This window comes from Mesoplodon mirus (genome assembly GCF_964341445.2).
Source record: "Mesoplodon mirus genome assembly, chromosome: 13".
Lineage (NCBI taxonomy): Eukaryota > Metazoa > Chordata > Mammalia > Artiodactyla > Ziphiidae > Mesoplodon > Mesoplodon mirus.
The window spans coordinates 29,740,753-29,758,293 of NC_138989.1; the positions used below are offsets into that span (position 1 = coordinate 29,740,753).

Below are 17,541 nucleotides of genomic sequence, written 5' to 3' on the forward strand. Positions count from 1 at the left end.
CTCTGTACTGTGTACTGGGAGCTAAAAAAATCAACTAAGAATCCACTTCTTGTTGGTTGTGTTGTGGGTTTTCTCATGCGGGTGCTCTATGGGAATAATAAAAGCATGAAACAACTGGTGAGAAATTAACTTCCCAGAAGGAAACCATTACAGTGAATATGGATCTTTTAAAACATATCAGAGTTCAACTGATGCCCCGTGTCTTCTAGGGAATCAGTGCGAACCTGTGCTTGAGCTGTGAAAGCCGCGTGCCTCCCCCCTGCTTAGAGAAATGCTTGTCGTAGCAATAAACTCACTCAGGGAGCTCTTCAGCCCACACTTGATTTCCCGACAGCAGGAAGCGTCTTCCTGCACGTTCCTGGTTGTGAATTCTTTCTTTTAAAAATGTCAGCAGGGGACCTCGAGAGAGCACATTACAGCATATTTAGGAAGAAAAGGAGTAGGAATCCTTCTAACAGGTGTAGAGGTAAAGGACGCCAGGATGGTAAACAGGTCCCATGGTTCAAGAAAAAGCCTCAGGTGTGGAGTGGGGAGGGCACAGAACGACACAGAGAGATGTAGAAGGACCAGCCCTGCCGAGGCCTGTGCTGGACTGGGACTCCCCAGAGAAGGAGGTGCCTCTGCTGGGACCCCCCCGCCAGCCTGTCACGACCCTGTTCAGCCCAGTTATCTGACAACATGAAGGGATCAGCAAGCTGTAACCGGCTTAATCCTCAGCCTCAAATGAGCGCCGGACCCGGCCCAGAGATGAGGGACACATGTCCCCTTAGAATATGTTCTCTGGAGACAGCTCTGAGAGGGACCGTCCCCAAGGACCTGGGGGGGGGGGTCTGGCCAGCGAGGAGGGAGGACCAGGCAGAGGGACATGGGGCTTCACCCAGCCCTGGGGGTGCTGGTGAGCAGGGGCCGCCCTTCCAGGTCCTGAGCAAAGGTCCAGCATCTGGATGCTTTATGCGTAATTGCCAAAATCTTGGAAGCAACAAAGATGTCCTTCAGTAGGTGAATGGATAAATAAATAAAACTGTGTTAGAATCCAGACAATGGAATAGTATTCTGCAGTAAAAAGAAACGAGCTCTCAAGACATGAAAAGAAAGGGGGAAACATAAATGCATTTTACTCAGTGAAAGAAGCCAATCTGAAAAGGCTACATACTGTATGATTCCAAATATATGATGTTCTGGAAAAGGCAAAACTATCCAGACAGAGATCAATGGTTGTCAGGGGTTCAGGCGGAAGGAGGGGATGAAGAGGCAGAGTGCAGAGGACTGTAGGGCAGTGAAACTACTCCATGAAACGGTACTGGTGGATACATGTCACATAATACACGTGTCCAGACCCATAGACGGTACGACACCAAGAGTGAACTGTAATGTAAACTACGGCCTTTGGGTGACAATGATGTGTCAATGTCAGGTCCTCATTTGTAACAAACGTCCCATCTGGCGGGGGATGCTGATAATGGGGGAGACTGTGCATGTGTGGGTCCGGAAGTCTATGGGAAATCTGTGTACCTTCCTCTCAATTTTGCTGTGAACCCAAAACTGCTCTAAAAAAATTGTTTCAATAAAAAAAAGCCACCTGTAATGTTGATAAAACTCAGTGGGGGGAATGAATATGAAAGTGGGGAGAGACCAGGAATATTACAGTGATGCTATTCTTCCCCATGGAAAAACCCACGCAGAATAGGGGAGAAAAAGTCCTCCCAGATCTTTAAACCCCTTAGTCATTAGCTCCTGATTAGCCAAGTATGTGGCCGTCCCCCCTGGAGGAAGGAAGCCAGCCTGGGGACCCTCTAACTCCCCTGAGCCCACATCGAGCCCATCCTCCATCACCAACATCCTCATGGGACCTCCAGTGGTCAGTTTAGATTCTGTCCCCAGAAGGCTCTGAAATGGCTCAGAAAATCCATCAATTAAGTGATTTCTATACCACGCCACACCTAAGACCAAACTTTTAGTCCTTATTCAATTTCCCATCACAAACTATGGTCCAGGCACTTTGTCCAATGTCACCTCTGTGAGGATCTGCAGGAGGAAGTGACATCCCTAAGATACGTCAAAATAAAACGCTAACGTGGAAATATTTCAACCTTAAATGCAAGCCTCCTTTCACAATTTTTCAGGGAGAAACGAGAGTTAAAATAGTAAATCAAGTTAATGTCCAAGGATTAAAGAAGATGGATTAAATTCTCTTACCTTCATGAGTTAACAAAGACGGTAGAGCCGTGTCCCCATTCTTGGGAGGAACAGAGGCCACTTCAGGGAAGCAGCTCGTGGCATCTTCACAGGGTCTTTTGGTACTTCAGATGTTCATTCCACTCAACACCAAGTTTTTGATTGTGCCTCATTTTTTAAAGAGTCCAAAAATCAGTAAGACCCACAGAACTTGCTCATAATGACCAAATTTCAAAAGCATTTGAGACAAGTCCCTGCCTGCCCAGCTGTCCAAGGCCAATGCTTGTCTCAGAAGCATAAAGGGTATTGCCAACACCCAGAGCAGAAGCTCAACGGAAGCCTGGTGGAGTCACGTGGGTCCGAGACTGGCTGGGAAGCCTGTCTGTAGAGCCAGGTGAGCAGAATCCAAAACCCTGTGACCTTCACCCAGTGCAGGGCTGCATCCTGGTGCATGGTGACCTCTGGCTGCTGCGTCTGTCTGTGGAAGAGACACCCCCATTGCACCCCACCCTCTCTCCCAGAGGCACAGCTGGAGGAGCCGGGGCTGCCTGGAGGCGGAGGGTGGAGACCAGTGAGGATGGCGGCCACGAGGTCCAGCCCAACGCATCAGTACCTCTCCACTCCAACCCCCACGGTGCCCATGTCACCGAGGCTGGGGTGCCCCGGGGTGGGTCCCGAGCAGCAGCACTGCTTCCATCACGCTTGGCCGCAGAATTACTCTGACCTCCAGAACCAGCCTCCTGTCGAAGGGCTCTCCCCGTGTGCAGTGAATTGCCCAGACTGTGGGGAGGGGCTGATCTTGTCTGTGGACCAGCTACGGGGATACAGGTTAGCCTCTCTGCAGCCTCTGTCCCGGGCGCAGATGCCGACTGGGATGTGGGGCGGCTGATGTAGGGCCCTCACCCTGTGTCCGCATGTCGCCAGCGCTCGGTGATGCCCGCGGGATGCAGCTGCCCTGCAGGTCCAAAGCAATGGTCTTTAGGGTTAGATTTAGGGGAGATTTAATAGGTTGCAGGGAGACTTTCCCCAAAGCCGCTTTTCCCCAACGTTTATTTGCATGTACCCGCATCTGTTCTTTCAGGCGGAGCAGGTGAGGAGCGCCAGCCAGGTGGCCAAGGAAATGGGGAGCTGCCAGGCGTGACTAAGGCGCCCACCTGACCCTTGGCCGGAGGAAGGACAGAAAGGAAAGGTCCTGGAGAGCGACGAGCGGGAGGATGGAAATGGCAGGCGGCACTCAAGCAGCTCTGGGCCCCCATCTCCCTGCCTCTGCATCCACCGCAGTCTGGGAAAGGACTTCTGAAAGGCCACCGACACCCAGGAGACTGTGAAGATACCCAAGCATCCAGGAGAGCGGGGGGGTGGGCGGGGGCGGGGGGTGGAGGAAGGGGCTGGGGACCAGGCTGGAGGCCCAGGCCGGGTGAGCAGAGCGCAGGGACTGGAGCCATTCACATCCGGGGCTGAACATGTGGCCACAGCCGCAGAGCCTGGCCCATCCTTGGTTAGCACCCAGGATGACCCTCACACGCCCCGCATCCCCACCCCGTCCTCCCAGGGTCTCCGCTTCAGGTCCTGCCCATCGTCCTCCCGGCCCCTGGTGGGTGCAGCCATCCTCCTTCTCCTCCAGGTTCTCCTCCAGGTTCAGGTTCAGGGCCAGTTGCTATTTGGGAGGGAGGGAGGGAGGGGGAAGGGCTGGGAAAAGGCCAAGGAAGCAGGGTTTCTTGGAGGGAAAGAGGTAAAGGTTGGTGTGATCTCACCTCCAGGCAGAAACCCTAAAGGGTGGCGGGACTGTCCCCCGGGAGGCCCCACGTCTCACAGGCGCAGCCCCTGTGTCTCTCGCACAAACGTGTCCGTCTCCTTCCCAGTGGACATCATCCAATGCCAGGAGGAAGCGCCTCTAGGCTGGTTGGTGTCACCTTGGGTGTCAGGGGGATACCAGCCAGTCTCCCAACCCGAGGGAGGGGTCCAGATGCTCAGATGCTCGGAACAGCCCAGAAGCTTCGGGGCCCCGGGAGGAATAGGCGGCCCGGCTCTCAGCGGAGGGTCCTCGTCGTAACCCCCGCCCTGCAGGCAAGACGTCATCCAATGGGACACAGAGTGTTCTTTTCAAAAGTGCCTAAAATCAGCTCTGAAAGCTTTCCTGGGAGCCCTCTTCCTCCTGGTGGTTCTCTCTCTCTCACCAAGCTCGCTTCTGGGTGACAAATGTCACCATCAATGAGGAATGTCATCCAGAATGAATGCCCGTCCAGGCAGGTGCTCTAGACTGATTTCCTTCCTCAGTGTCTGTCTTGCCTTTTACCCACTGCTCAGATGGATTCTAGATGAAGAATCCACAGGCACCTCACATTCACATTCAGAACCAAAACCAAAATCATGATTTTCACCCCAAAGCTCTCTATCTTTCCTTCTATTTGTTAATAATACTCATTCACTGGGGCGGAGGGGCTCAGAGGGTCTGGGACTCGCTCAGGCCATGAAGTCAACAGATACCTGTTTGGTCGACTCCCCTAAACCCCTGCCCCTCCAGTCCGGAGCCCCGCTCCTGCCCGGTGCAGGCCATTCTTACTGCTCATTACAGCAGTGGGCTTGCAGCCCTGGTCTCCATCCCCTGTGGTCCTGGAATTTCATCAGAACAGAAGAGCTTTGAAAAACCATAGGTTCCAGAACCCTACAAGACTCACCGATCAGATCATATGGATCTAGGGCCCAGAAATACCTCATTTCAATCAGCATCCCAGCTCTTGTCATGGATCTGTGCTTGGGGACAGGATGTCTAATCCATGGGCTCCTAACACAGACTAATCATCAGAATTACCCCCAGTTCTTGTTAAAAAATACAGACTTCTAGGGCTTCCCTGGTGGCGCAGTGGTTGAGAGTCCGCCTGCCGATGCAGGGGACACGGGTTCGTGCCCCCGTCTGGGAAGATCCCACATGCCACGGAGCGGCTGGGCCCGTGAGCCATGGCCGCTGAGCCTGCGCGTCCGGAGCCTATGCTCCGCAATGGGAGAGGCCACAACAGTGAGAGGCCCACGTACCGCAAAAAAAAAAAAAAAAAAAAAAATACAGACTTCTAGACTTCACATGATCCCACAACTCTGACCTGGGGTCGGGGTCCAAGAATCTACCACATTTAAACCATCCAGGTGATTCTGACATCAGCCAGGTTGGAGGACACTCCCTTCCCGTCCTGCTTTCGAGGGATGCTCTGGAGATGCATGCAGAGCTGGAGTCGTGATTCCAGGCGGAAGACGCTTGGGAAATGTTGGCCCTGCCTTCCTTCCAGCCAAGCTGTCATCTAACCTGCCTGGATCCAAAATTTTATCCCCCCACCCCTACGAAAGGGGCGTCTAAAGCAATTGAGAAACTAAAGCTCAGAGAAGGAAGGTCCGTATCCACTTCCCTCACGCTCCCTTCCTGATCATTTAACACTTTCTCGGCTGCTGGTCCAAGGCCTGATGGGAAAACTAGGTCAAGCTTATGGAGCAAAGTGAAGAATTTTTGCAGCCTTATAAAAATGATGGCTGACAAGGGACGTCTCTAGGCTTGGAACTAAGTAGCCAATCATTGGAAATGTCTGGTCTGCCTCATTAATAAATGATAATAAGTGAGGCTTAGTCGGTGGCCCCAAGCCTCGGCTCAACCTTAGAGGGGGCACTGAGTCACCCACTTGGTCTGGGTTCAGTATCACTAAGGAGCCTCTCAGAACTCCCGTGAAATCACTCCCCACCCACTGGATTAGACTGGAAATTATTTTGCGAAGACAAACTACATTTGCTGTTTTGCGCAAGAGAGAAGTCCCAAATGGAGCAGCCCCAGGGCAGGGGGCATGTTGCCTTGAACTTACACGAAGGGTGGATGGTGTCCAGAGGGCAGAGTGGGAAAGAGGAAAGGGAGGGCCTGGAGGGGACAGGAGTCACTGGCGAAGGACACTGCCTGGGATAGAGCCCAGAACACCTGGACCAACCGACCCGATGCCTGCACTGCTGGGCCTGCCCCGATGAGGTCACAGGACCCAGGCCCTCACTCACTTCCCAGGACGCAGACCTCCAAGTGTGCAAGTATAGACACTTAAAATCCTACTAAATAAAACCAGTTTCCATCTTCTAGCTGTTTTCCCTGATGCATTCATCTGTTTAGACTTTTGGTACCACCTCCATCACAGCAAGTTTCTTCCAGGGAAAATTTCACATACGTGAATGTTCCATCTCCACGTAGGAAGACTTTATGAAAACAGAGGCCAACTGAGCCGTGGAAAGTTCTGGGGTAACCTCTGTGGATTCCCGGTGCCGTTGGCTGGCTGGTGGCTCGGCCCGGAGGGGCTGCCCAGAGCCTGACTGAGAGGCTGCCAGCACATACGCTGAGCGCTCCAGGGCTGGGCTTTCCTAAAACACTAACCACACATTAAAGAACCACACAGAGCTCTACAAAATCATGATTGATGTTGCTCCGGGGCATCTGGCTGATGCAAGGTGTGAAATATTAATGAGCCTTGCAGACGGTTCATTGTTCAGCGCTGCCTGGAGCCCCAGAGGCTGATGACAAGCACCTCTGCCCTGCACAGTCCTTGGGGCATGAAACCCAGAAAGCATAACAAAAAAAACCCCAAAAACCAAAAAATCAGAAAATATAAAATAACCAGAAAACAGAGGAGAGACCCTGTGGTGTCAGTGGATGTACTGAAAACAAAGTCTTCTTGCAGAAGGGCCGAGGGGGGCCCTTGCAGACCTCAGTCATCATGGGAGCCTGGCCGGGCTGCCTCCCATGCTGGGGTCTGGCCAGAGAGAGTGCCAGGCTCAGGCAGGCTCCATGGAGACACCAAGGGGGATGGGGTCACGAGGTCCACGAGGAAGGTGTTTGGGTTCAGCACTGCTTTGTGGGACCCCTGATGAGAATGACGCAGGAAATGAACTACAGAAAAGGGAATACAGATTCAGGGAAGGAATCAGAAGGAAGAAGGTTACAGACCAGGGACCAACCCCCACCGCCACGCCACCCCACTACACAGCTCGTATCCCTTTGTCCCTCTTGGTCCTGGTGTTGCTAAGCCCCACTCTGCGCTAGGTGCTGACGATGTACAGACACATGTACAGACACACACATCACCTGCCCTCAGGTAACTGCCCTGCAACTTGGCAGAGTGGCAAGACACAGTTTGAACAGCTTGTTTCCATAGTACGAGTATTTGCACACACACAACCACCAAAACAGCTGCTGGGGAAAATGGGTCTTTCATGGTTATTTTGGCCTCAAACAGCAGTTTGTCTTTTCTGAGAGCAGCATGGGTGGAGGAAGGAACTGGGTCATTGAGGGTCTGGTCTGGGATCTGTGTTCAGGAATAAATCAGGAATAATATCGCAGTGGCCTTATAGCTGTGCTGGGAGGATAAAAGGAAATCCTGGCCATATGCTGTAGTGACGACTAGCACCAGTTAGCAGTGAATTAGAGAAGATGGCCAGGTATATGAGCCCTCTTGATCAGTATTTTTATCATTTTTGGTAAAAATAGGGGTGCAGATCAAAAGCATACAGTAATCAAACCTAACCATATCACCTTCGAAATACATGGACATAAGTGAAAGGAGAAATTGATGGAATCAAAGTCATGGCCGTGGTGAGAGATTAGAATAGTGTTCTTGCAGAATCTCACAGATCAAGGTGAATAAAAATTATTCGAACAACTCAGCTCAGAAGTCTGATATGTCCACTTTGTACAGAGCCCAACCCTCTACAAATAGAGAATACATAAACTCTAGCGTACACAGAACATTTACAAAACTTGACCAGGTTAAATTTAAAGAGTATCAACAAATTGCAACCAATTGTCCTCATACTGCTTACTGTTTACCCCACACAGCTCTCCCCTCTTCCAGGCATGTAGCAGGACTGCATTTCCCACCTCTGCCCCTTGTGATCGGGTCGGACTTTGTGATGAGTTCTGGCCCTGGTGGCCTGGAGCTTTCAGTTTCTTTCCTCCTCTCTCCTGGAACCGCTCACATAGCAACTGGCAACAGGGTGCCCAAGTAACTACCAAACTTTGATGGTCCCATAGTGTAGGTGAGATTAAAATTGTGCTGTTTTAAGCCACAGGGATTCAGGGGTTATTCATTCTGGCAGCATGATCTAGCCTGTCTTGACTCACATGTTCTTAAACCAAGATTGAATTAAATTACTAATGACTAAGCAAAAAAAATTTTAAATCATGGTAGGAAAATGTAAATTCCTAAATAGTTCATGAGTTTAAAAAAATGGAATGCAAAATTGTTTAATTAATCAAAAGAAAATGACTACATTTCAAAATTTGTAAAATGTAAGTAAGGTGCACTAATCAATGAGACTGAAAATAGATGAATTAAGCATTTAAATCAAGATGGAAGAGAGGATAGATAGAAATGAAACATAATAATAATAAACAGATAATAACAAATAATAAACAGATAAAGGAAGTCAAAGGTAAGAATATTTGTAAGCGAGAAAATGCAAGAAAAGAAAAAATGCAAGAGAGTAACACTAAAATCAAGTTGTTTCTGAAGAAAATAAACTCAAACAAAGCTCTACCAAGGCTGACAAAAGAAAAAGAGAAAAGAAAGAGAGAAAGACAAAGCATAAATTTAAAAACAAGTAACCATAAGGAAATATTATAAACAATTATGTACTAATATACTTGAAAATTTAGATCAAAATAGAAAATTTTCTTAAAATGTATATGTAAATGATAAAATTCAACTCAAGAAGAAATAGAAAAATACAAATGTAATAAAGCAATAAATACTGATTTGAGAGCCAGAAGCTAAGGGACATCACTCCAGATTTTCCAGACATTAAAAGGATGATGAGGTTATATATTATGAACAAGTGTAGGTCAATAAATTTTACAACTTAAACAAAATGGAAAAATTCCATGAAAGGCACGTATTGCAAAAACTGACTCAAAAGAAAATTTTCAAAGAAACAGAATAGTCCTATGCCAATTAAGGAAATTGAAAACTTTCCCAGAAAAAAAACTCCAGCAAGATGAATTCATTTTTGAATTCTGGCAAAAATTTAAAGAGAAATACCAATCCTTCCATGAACTCTCTTAGAAAGCACAGGAGAAAGGAATGCTCCTCAGCTCATTTGCTAAGGCCACGGTTACCCTGGTGCCAAAATCATCAAAGACATTCCAAGATAAGGAACTTAAAGAAAGATAGCCCTCATGAGCACAGACACAGAAATCCTTAACAAAACATCAGCAGATCCATTTCAACAGTACACTAAAAAAAATTCATCATGATCAAGTGGGTTTAACATCAGAAAACATGTCATTGTAATTCATCATGTTAAAAGAATTACAAGTGCAAGTCCAGGAGCTGCTGGGAGACCCTGGCCCCTCTTCCACCTGTTCACAGAACATTAGTTGCCTTCTCTGGAAGGAACGACAGACCAGGGAAAAGACCTTCAGCTCCTCAGCATCCTGGGATCCCCAAAAGAAACTTCCAAACATGTGTACAAATCACCCTGCATCACAGCCCTTCACCCATAACCCCGCCCACAAACAGCCTCCCCGCAACCCCGGGTAGCTTTTAGTGCCTCCCTTTCAAAGGTAAAGAGTCACAGAGAATCACCAGACACTTGGGAGTGCCTTCAACACAAAGATAGAGGCCAAAATGGATCTCAGGGGCAGAATTTGAAAAGCAGGATAATCAGCATCTTCCAAAAGATAATACATGATATTGGGTTCAGGAAATAAGAATAGTTTATGTTAGGAGTGGAAAAAGGAACAATTAGAAAATGAGGTAAGAAGGAAGAGCTCAGTGCAAATTAAAAATCTGAGACCTTAAGTGGAAATGAATGGGAGGTTTGAAAGGTAAAATTGAGAAAATGTTGAGAAAAAGATGAAAAATAGGAGAGAAAAGGTAAGAAAATTAGAGGATTGAATCGGGTGGTGCAACACACCACTAATAGGAAATCTAAGAAGAGAAAACTGAAGAGTGGAAATTACTTTTAAAAATAAAGAAATGAAGAGATTTTCCCAGCATAATCAATGCAAAGAATCACTCCAGGGCACATCTGGTGAAATTTCAGAGCACATGCGAGGTAATTTCAGAGAGAGGAGAACTATCAAACGGGCAATGGACTTGGACATGGAGCTAGAAGGTAATGGAGCAGTGCTTTCAAATCCCTGAGGGAAGAGGATTTCCAGCCTACAACTCTGTCCCAGCCAAGGCACAAACATGACGGTGACACAGTGCAGACAGCCAACAGCTCACAACAGTCCCTCTGGCCCCATTTTCTGGGAAATTCCTGGAAGACGTGCTCCACTGAAATGAGGGAGTAAACAAGGAAGAGGAAGAGGGGAACCAGGAAGCAGGACCCTCAGGGAGGGGGAGGGGCACAGAGACCCCTGCGTGGGGAGGGCGTCTGCACACAGCTGCTCGCAATGCTGGACGCCAGGGAGGCTCGGGGCTGGAGGAGGGCCCACCTGATGTATCACTGCAACATGGAGAGTGTGCAGAGGGGTTAATAGCCCTTTGGGAATTTTGAAAAGGATCAATTATAATTATATAGAAATACAGGCAAGTAAAAAAGTGAGGCTATGATTAATTCCAGGCAATTATTAATTTGGGGAAAAAACAAAGGATGAACAAGAAAGAATATATAATTGTGGCTCTCTATTTTCTCAGATTTATTCACTTAGCAAGGATTTAATGTGTAATGATTTCAAGCCAGGCACAGTTCTAGGCCCTGGGGATAAGACTAAGTCCCTGGGTTGTATTCTTGAAGGGAGGAAAGAAAAGACTATGGAAAAAAAAAAAATCAGGGTAAGGAAGGTGGAGAAAACCTTTGGATGTTCAGGGAAAACCTCTATGTTCGTTATGGAAAAATCTGATAAGCAATAGACGTTACTTATATATGTAAAATATGAAAACATAAGGCACTAATCAATCAAAATTGTATTAGCTGAGGCAAGGGGCTGCAAAAAGTCCTAGGAGAAATCTCAACTTTCACCAAAGGAACTTATTCAACACTTTCTAAAATCTAAAAACCAAGGAAGAACATTATAAACATGTTATTTAGAAATATGGAAGTATATATAAAAGAAAGAGAAAATGTGAATTTGGTCATCACCAGAAAATTGGATTGGGGTTTGGGGAAGTGTAGGCGGAGTGTATTTGACCCTTAGGTTATGTGCATATATTACTCTGATGAAAATACATTCATTTAGAATTAAGTATTCCTGAAATGATGGCACATTTGACTCTACAACCTGCACTGTGAATATATAAATCCCATGTAGAATTATCAACACCCAGCTTAGTCCAGGGTGGGAGCCCCGGGACACAGGAAGTCAGGTGCATCGGGCGGAACGTCCACATACACACAAGGGGAAGGGCCGGTTGGCTCAGATTCATCCCATGCAGTTTTCACCGCCAGGAGTAAAGCAATATTAACAAGTTTCCGAGGGGGGAAGGTGTCACCCATAACTGTCCTACTTAGCCAAGTTGTACATAAAGTAAAAAGACACAAGGCAGATGCTGTCATGTAGGCAATAATTCAAGAAATCCACGAGCCTTTCTTGGAAAAAGAGAAACGGTGAAATTTAGCCAATCAAGGGATGAGTCAAAATCATTTTTTTTTAAAAAAAGGAAAAATAATGGTTAAAAACTGGTGCTGGTGAGCTCTAAACCCATTTAAATATAAATTTAAGACTAAGTTTTTAAGACTAAAAAACCTGAGGGATGGTGGTTAAAGAACAAGATGTAAATGTTACAAACCTTGAAAATGGGAAAATTAATAATATAACAAAAAAAAAATCAGAAGACATTAGGAAAAAAACAATCCAAGGGCCCCAGGTGGTGCTAATTTCCCCATATTCCAGAGCAGGGAATTAACAGAAAATGTCTAAAGATGAAATAGGCATAAAAACAATCTAATCTAAGTATTTTAAATGTGAGAGGAATCTTTTAGAAATGAACCTCTCTTATGAAGAAACACTTATCTGAATTTCAAAAATTCCTTTAGTTTTCCTTCTTTTTCACTAAATTCCATGAAGATTAAATGTTACACTTTCATTTTAAAATAGTAAATAGGAGCCCATCCTGTAAAAGAATTTGTATCTGCTGGTCCCTTTCCCAGTTTGTACAGAGAGGCCTGGAGTGATAGTCACAAAGGAAATGCTTGTTTCTGAAGGATGAGATTTGAAAGAATTATTTTATTCTTTGTACTTTTGGGGTTGCTGGCTGTGCTTTGTTTTTCAAATAAACAAAAAATTATGTATTTCCATAAAACAAAACCCCAAAGAGGAAAGCAGAGCTCCTTCCTCAGTGGAGATGCCCTCACCGCCCCCGAGGGCCAAGCCCAGGGCACCTGGGAGCCATCAGGTGGCAAAGATGCAGGCATTCCAACCCTGGGACACCGTGCTGGTCCAGAGAAAACATCAGAAGTCAGCACTGTCACACCTCCCATTTTCACCCCTGCCACTCACTGCAGTTTGACACCAGCGGTTTCCTCCTGTTCCCTGGAGGCACCAGCTGTTTTCCTTTGGAAACTAGGGATCTGGGAGGTGGAACTAAAAGAGCAGCCGTAGCCTCTCCATAAACTTCTGGATCCTGCTGCCCGGTACCTGCCAAACCACCACCAGCTTCACCCACTGATTTGGAAACGTCCATCCTGGTTTGATTCTTGCCCAAAGTCGCCCCCCACCCCGCTCCAACTCACTGACACAGGCCAGGAACCCAGAGCGGTGCTGTCCGAGGGGCCTTCTGTGGCGACTGTGTGTGCCGTCCATGGGAGCCAGGGACACGCGGGGCCATCCAGCATCTGAGACATGGCAGTGTGGCCAAAAAAATGAATTTGATTTCCTTTTATTTCCATTTTAATAGTTCCAGGTGGCTACGGGGGACAGCAGGGTGGGGACCAGGCTGCTGCTGCTCTGACGTCACATGGTGCTTGGAGGGAGGGGCAGGGGGCGCTGTCTTGGCTCGTGACAAGGGACAGCACCCCACCCCAGTGCGTGTGAGAACATGGCTGATTTGTCCCAATGCTGGGGGCACTATCAGCATCTACGGGGCAAGGACCAGGCAGCTAGCTTACCTGCAATGTGCAATGCCATTAACACCCCCCGCCAAAAGCACGGCAAGTGGCCCAGGTCAGAGCTGAGCAGAGGTCCAGCTGGTCCTCTTCCACCACACAGTGTTGGGTATGGCTTGGGGCTGGAAGAGTAACAGCAGGCAAACACAACCCACTGTTGATAAAGCGTGTGTCTGTGCGTGTGCACACGTGTGTTCATCCAATCGCCTGTTTAGACCCTGGTCACCCATCCTGCAGTCTGTTCACAGTGTCCAGCAGAAGTGACCCTGGAGCTGGTCCAGGTGAGGCGATCCCGGGGCCGCTCTGCAGCGCCACCTGGTGGCCGAGAAACTTGGATGCTGAGCTCTTGAGACCCTGAGCTGAGACCCTCCTTAACAAACCAACAGATTTTTTAAATCAAAAATACAGTATACAGGGGCTTCCCTGGTGGCGCAGTGGTTGAGAGTCCGCCTGCCGATGCAGGGGATACGGGTTCGTGCCCCGGTCTGGGAGGATCCCATATGCCGCGGAGCAGCTGGGCCCGTAAGCCATGGCCGCTGAGCCTGTGCGTCCGGAGCCTGTGCTCCGCAACGGGGGAGGCCACAACAGTGAGAGGCCCGCGTACGGCAAAAAAAAAAAAAAAATACAGTATACAGTATCTTTATTTTGCCTCTCCCGAAGCCTATTCACGTTCTCATTTTAGAGTACAAATAAGAATAGGGTAGAACATATTCGAAAAGCAGTCATTATTGTAATGTCCAATATGTGAAATATAGTAAACGAGATAAAGAATTAGATACACTTGTATTTTGGAGTACCCAAAAATTCAAGTAATGAAAAGTTTAGGAGCTGTAGAAATAAAGTGATGGTTTGCTAGACTTTTAATTATGCACGACCTGTGCAGTTCTATCACTGATAAAAAATGTGGATAAAACACTGACAAAAAATGTTAAAGGTCCTCCTAAGAAACTGGGCATTTCAGGCAGAGTCACAAACCTGCTTGTTATTAAACAAGCCAAAAAGGGGGGGGGGAGGGGGACAGCCCACAGATAAAGGTCATCAACTGGGGCAAAAAAAGCACAACCTAAAAGTTGAGAACTATGTTTTACTCAGCAGACTTCCTAAGAACTTCAAGCTGGGAGGCAGACTCTCAGATACCTGTGAGGGACTGCTCTGAAGAGGTAAGGGAGAAGCCAGGATACAGAGGGGGGTTTGCAACAAACCCCAGGTAGATGGGACATCAAAGATCACTGTTAATTAAAGAAAACCAGACATCCGCTTTCCTGTGTATGGGAAGATGCAAGAGTCCAGGCTCACTGAGATCACTCCTCTGATGTGCACCTCAGCTCTCTGGCACAGCATCCTGTGCTTCCCCATCCTGAGGCCCCTCAGGGCTCACGTCCTGGGGGGCGGGGCAGCTGCAGTGGCTGAGGGCCACTGGTTTACCCCCCACCCTCAGCAGCCTTCCCACTGGTTCTGGGGCGTCCCCACTGCAGACTGAAGAGTCTGGGTTTCTTTAAACCTCCGATCTCCTCCCCCCACCCCAGGGGGGCCTCCCAGCTTAGTAATTCAAGGAGGCTGGCTTAGTACCAGCAGGAGAAACACCATTTGTTCCCTGGGCAGTAAAGGGCCTGAGAGGCCAGAGGGCGTCTGGGCTGAAGGATCAAATCCATCCACCCTCCTGCAATGGAGCCCGGAACTAGACCCCCAGGGCCTGGGGGAGCTGCCCCAGGCTGGAGTCATATCCAGGGCAGGGTGCACATCCAAACAGGAAACTGCTGCTGCGGAAGGAGCACGTTTACACCTGCACCCAGGCCGTCCGCCGGCTGCCCTGCAGTGGGGCCCGGCTCGACCTCTGCAGTGGCACAGGGCCCGCAGAACCCAGAGGGGCCACCCCTGGGGTCACCTGGAGTTTAAGAATTTTGTCTTTGGGTTTGTGTTTTGTAAGGGAAATGCTATGAGGCGGTGAGGGATGTGCTGGGGCTTGGAGCCTTGGATGTTGGGGGGCCCCCTACCATGCCACCGCCCCCCGCCCCTGTGGCGACCTCTGGGCCGAGTTGCAGGCAGGGCCGAAGCCCCCATGAGGCTCTCTCCCCAAGGACCAGCCCTGAAGACAAAGACGGGGCAGGGCGGGGCAGGCAGAGGGACGCACAGGAGGGGAAGAAGCCTTTCTTTCTGCCTGAGTCTGGAACAAAGGGCCCTGCATTTTCATTCTTCCCTGGGCCCCGAAAATCATGAAGCTGGCCCTGGCTGAAGCGCACCTCCAAGCCCATCACTGCTGCCGGAGTTGGGCGTGGGTCGCGCATGGAGACCCTCGGGGAACGGGGTCTGTGCACCTCCTGGACCACGATGCCTGCAGCTCAGAGACGACACACTTCCTCGGGGTGCCCAGGGTCAGTCTGACCCCCATGAGATGCAGTGATTTCTGTCACCCGGTCCCCATCCTGACTTGAATTTGCGGTGAGCAATATGTGCCCATGACTGACTCCTGCACTGTCCATGGGCCCAGCGGGATGAGGGGCAGGGGCAGGGCCACAGCCACCACTCTCTGGGGCCACATGGCTCTGACTCAACCCACGTTCATCGGGTGAATAGGGCCTGATGGTGTATGGATCCTCCACCGGCCATGCAGGCGACAGTGCTCACTGCCGAGGTCTTCAGGGCAGACAGCTGCCCTGCTCCATGCGGGAAGCCCACCCAGGAGGGGCTGGCAACAGGCTCTCGGGAGGAGCAAAGCCAGCTCGTCATGGACAAGCTCCAAGTGCCAACAGGGCAGGTCTAACCAACTGTTTCTGATTTCTCCTTCTCTCCTGACCACCACACTGCCCGTGTATCGCCTCTGGGAAATCACAGCCCAAGCCCAGCTTAGCTTCAAGCAACTTTATGGTTTGGCTCTGACATTCCGACATTTGGAAACCTGGAGGCCAGGATCACCCGAGACAGCGTGGCTGGATCCTGGGGGGAAGGGCCTCACGTGCTTCTTGAAACGTGAGGTGTGGGGTGCACTCAGCCCCTCTAAGTGAGGCGTGGAGGGGGGGCGAAACCACTCCATAAGGTACAGTACGTTTCTGTGGACTTAGCAATGTTACATCCATTTGGTTTGAAAGGTGCTGGATAAACAGTGGTAACACAGAGTGATAGAGCCTGACGAGGGGCCGGCCAACTTCAATGAACAGAGCCACCTCCACTGAGCGCTTCTGTATTTGTTAATACTGACTCAACGTCCGGAGACTTGCTGTCCGGGAGAGAATCAAGGCGCCCCCTGGCGGAGGTCACATTCATTCACATTTACAAACAATACACACAAGATTTACTGTACGTATACAAGTTAGCTAAGTGCTTACTGAGATTTTGAAAGTTAAGTTTTAAAACTGCCCTATTTAGGCCTCTTGAAAGCTTTGGGAGAATCAGAAATAAAAAATTTATAAATATAATTTAAAATGTTCTACCTTAAATTCAAAGGGGATTTAGTTCACCTAGTTTGTAAGTGGGGCTAATTATTTAGGGGAATTTTAATCAGTACCACTGACTGTTATTAAAAGCCATGTAAATTCTTTCCATGGGCAAAGGCCCCTTGACCATTTAAAAAAACACTCAAATGGAGAAAAGGTTTGCTCTCCTTTTTCGAAAGGGATGTTTGTCTCAGTCTCCTTTTTTCCTTCAAGACATTTTTTAAGTCCTTAAATTTAGTATCAAATTAAAGTCGGTGCTGAGCCTTTTCTTGATACCAACCTAATGAAAACATGGGGGGGTGGGGACAGAGGGAGACACAGGGAGACGGCTTCTGTTGCCTTTCCCAGCTGACCCGTCTTCACAAACGCCAGGGGGACCACAAGGCCACTGAGAACATGCCAAGGTGTCCTGAGGGAAACCAAAATCGCGCTGCACCCAAGCCCCTCTGTCCCCTGCATTCTCTCCACCTCCTACCTCCAACTTCCACCAAATCCTGGTGTCAAATCCTACTACCGATCCCCATTCCGCAGAGGACAGGCCAGCATTACACAGCACTCACTCAGTAAACGTGTGATTAATTTTAGTAAATCTGCTGGTAACTAAGGTGCCAGCTATGTATAAATGCAAACAATGCCATTTCAGTTTTCTTACCTCCTGGGTGTTTTTATCTCACTTAACTCGATGAAAGAATTATTCTCTCGCAAGGTGTACTGAAGTCTCCCACCTCACCAAGGCCAGAGAGCACAGCGTGACAGTAGCTGGATGACTGGCACCTTAAAAAGCTCCAAGCGTTTGAAGTAACCCCAGAGGGACTTAACCGACTCCCAGCATAAGGCACAACTTACAAGAACAGACGAAATATTGTTCTTG

General features: G+C 48.7%; 1 long non-coding RNA gene across 1 annotated transcript; it reads right to left on the reverse strand.

Annotated features, from left to right (window-relative positions):
• Positions 1-311: 311 nt before the first annotated feature.
• On the reverse strand, positions 312-3,458 carry LOC309814674. The gene is made up of 3 exons (XR_014295736.1): positions 3,239-3,458; positions 2,197-3,130; positions 312-399 (listed from the first exon to the last, which is right to left on the reverse strand). It is a non-coding gene; the product is annotated as an uncharacterized lncRNA (long non-coding RNA).
• Between the last annotated feature and the right edge of the window lie 14,083 nt (positions 3,459-17,541).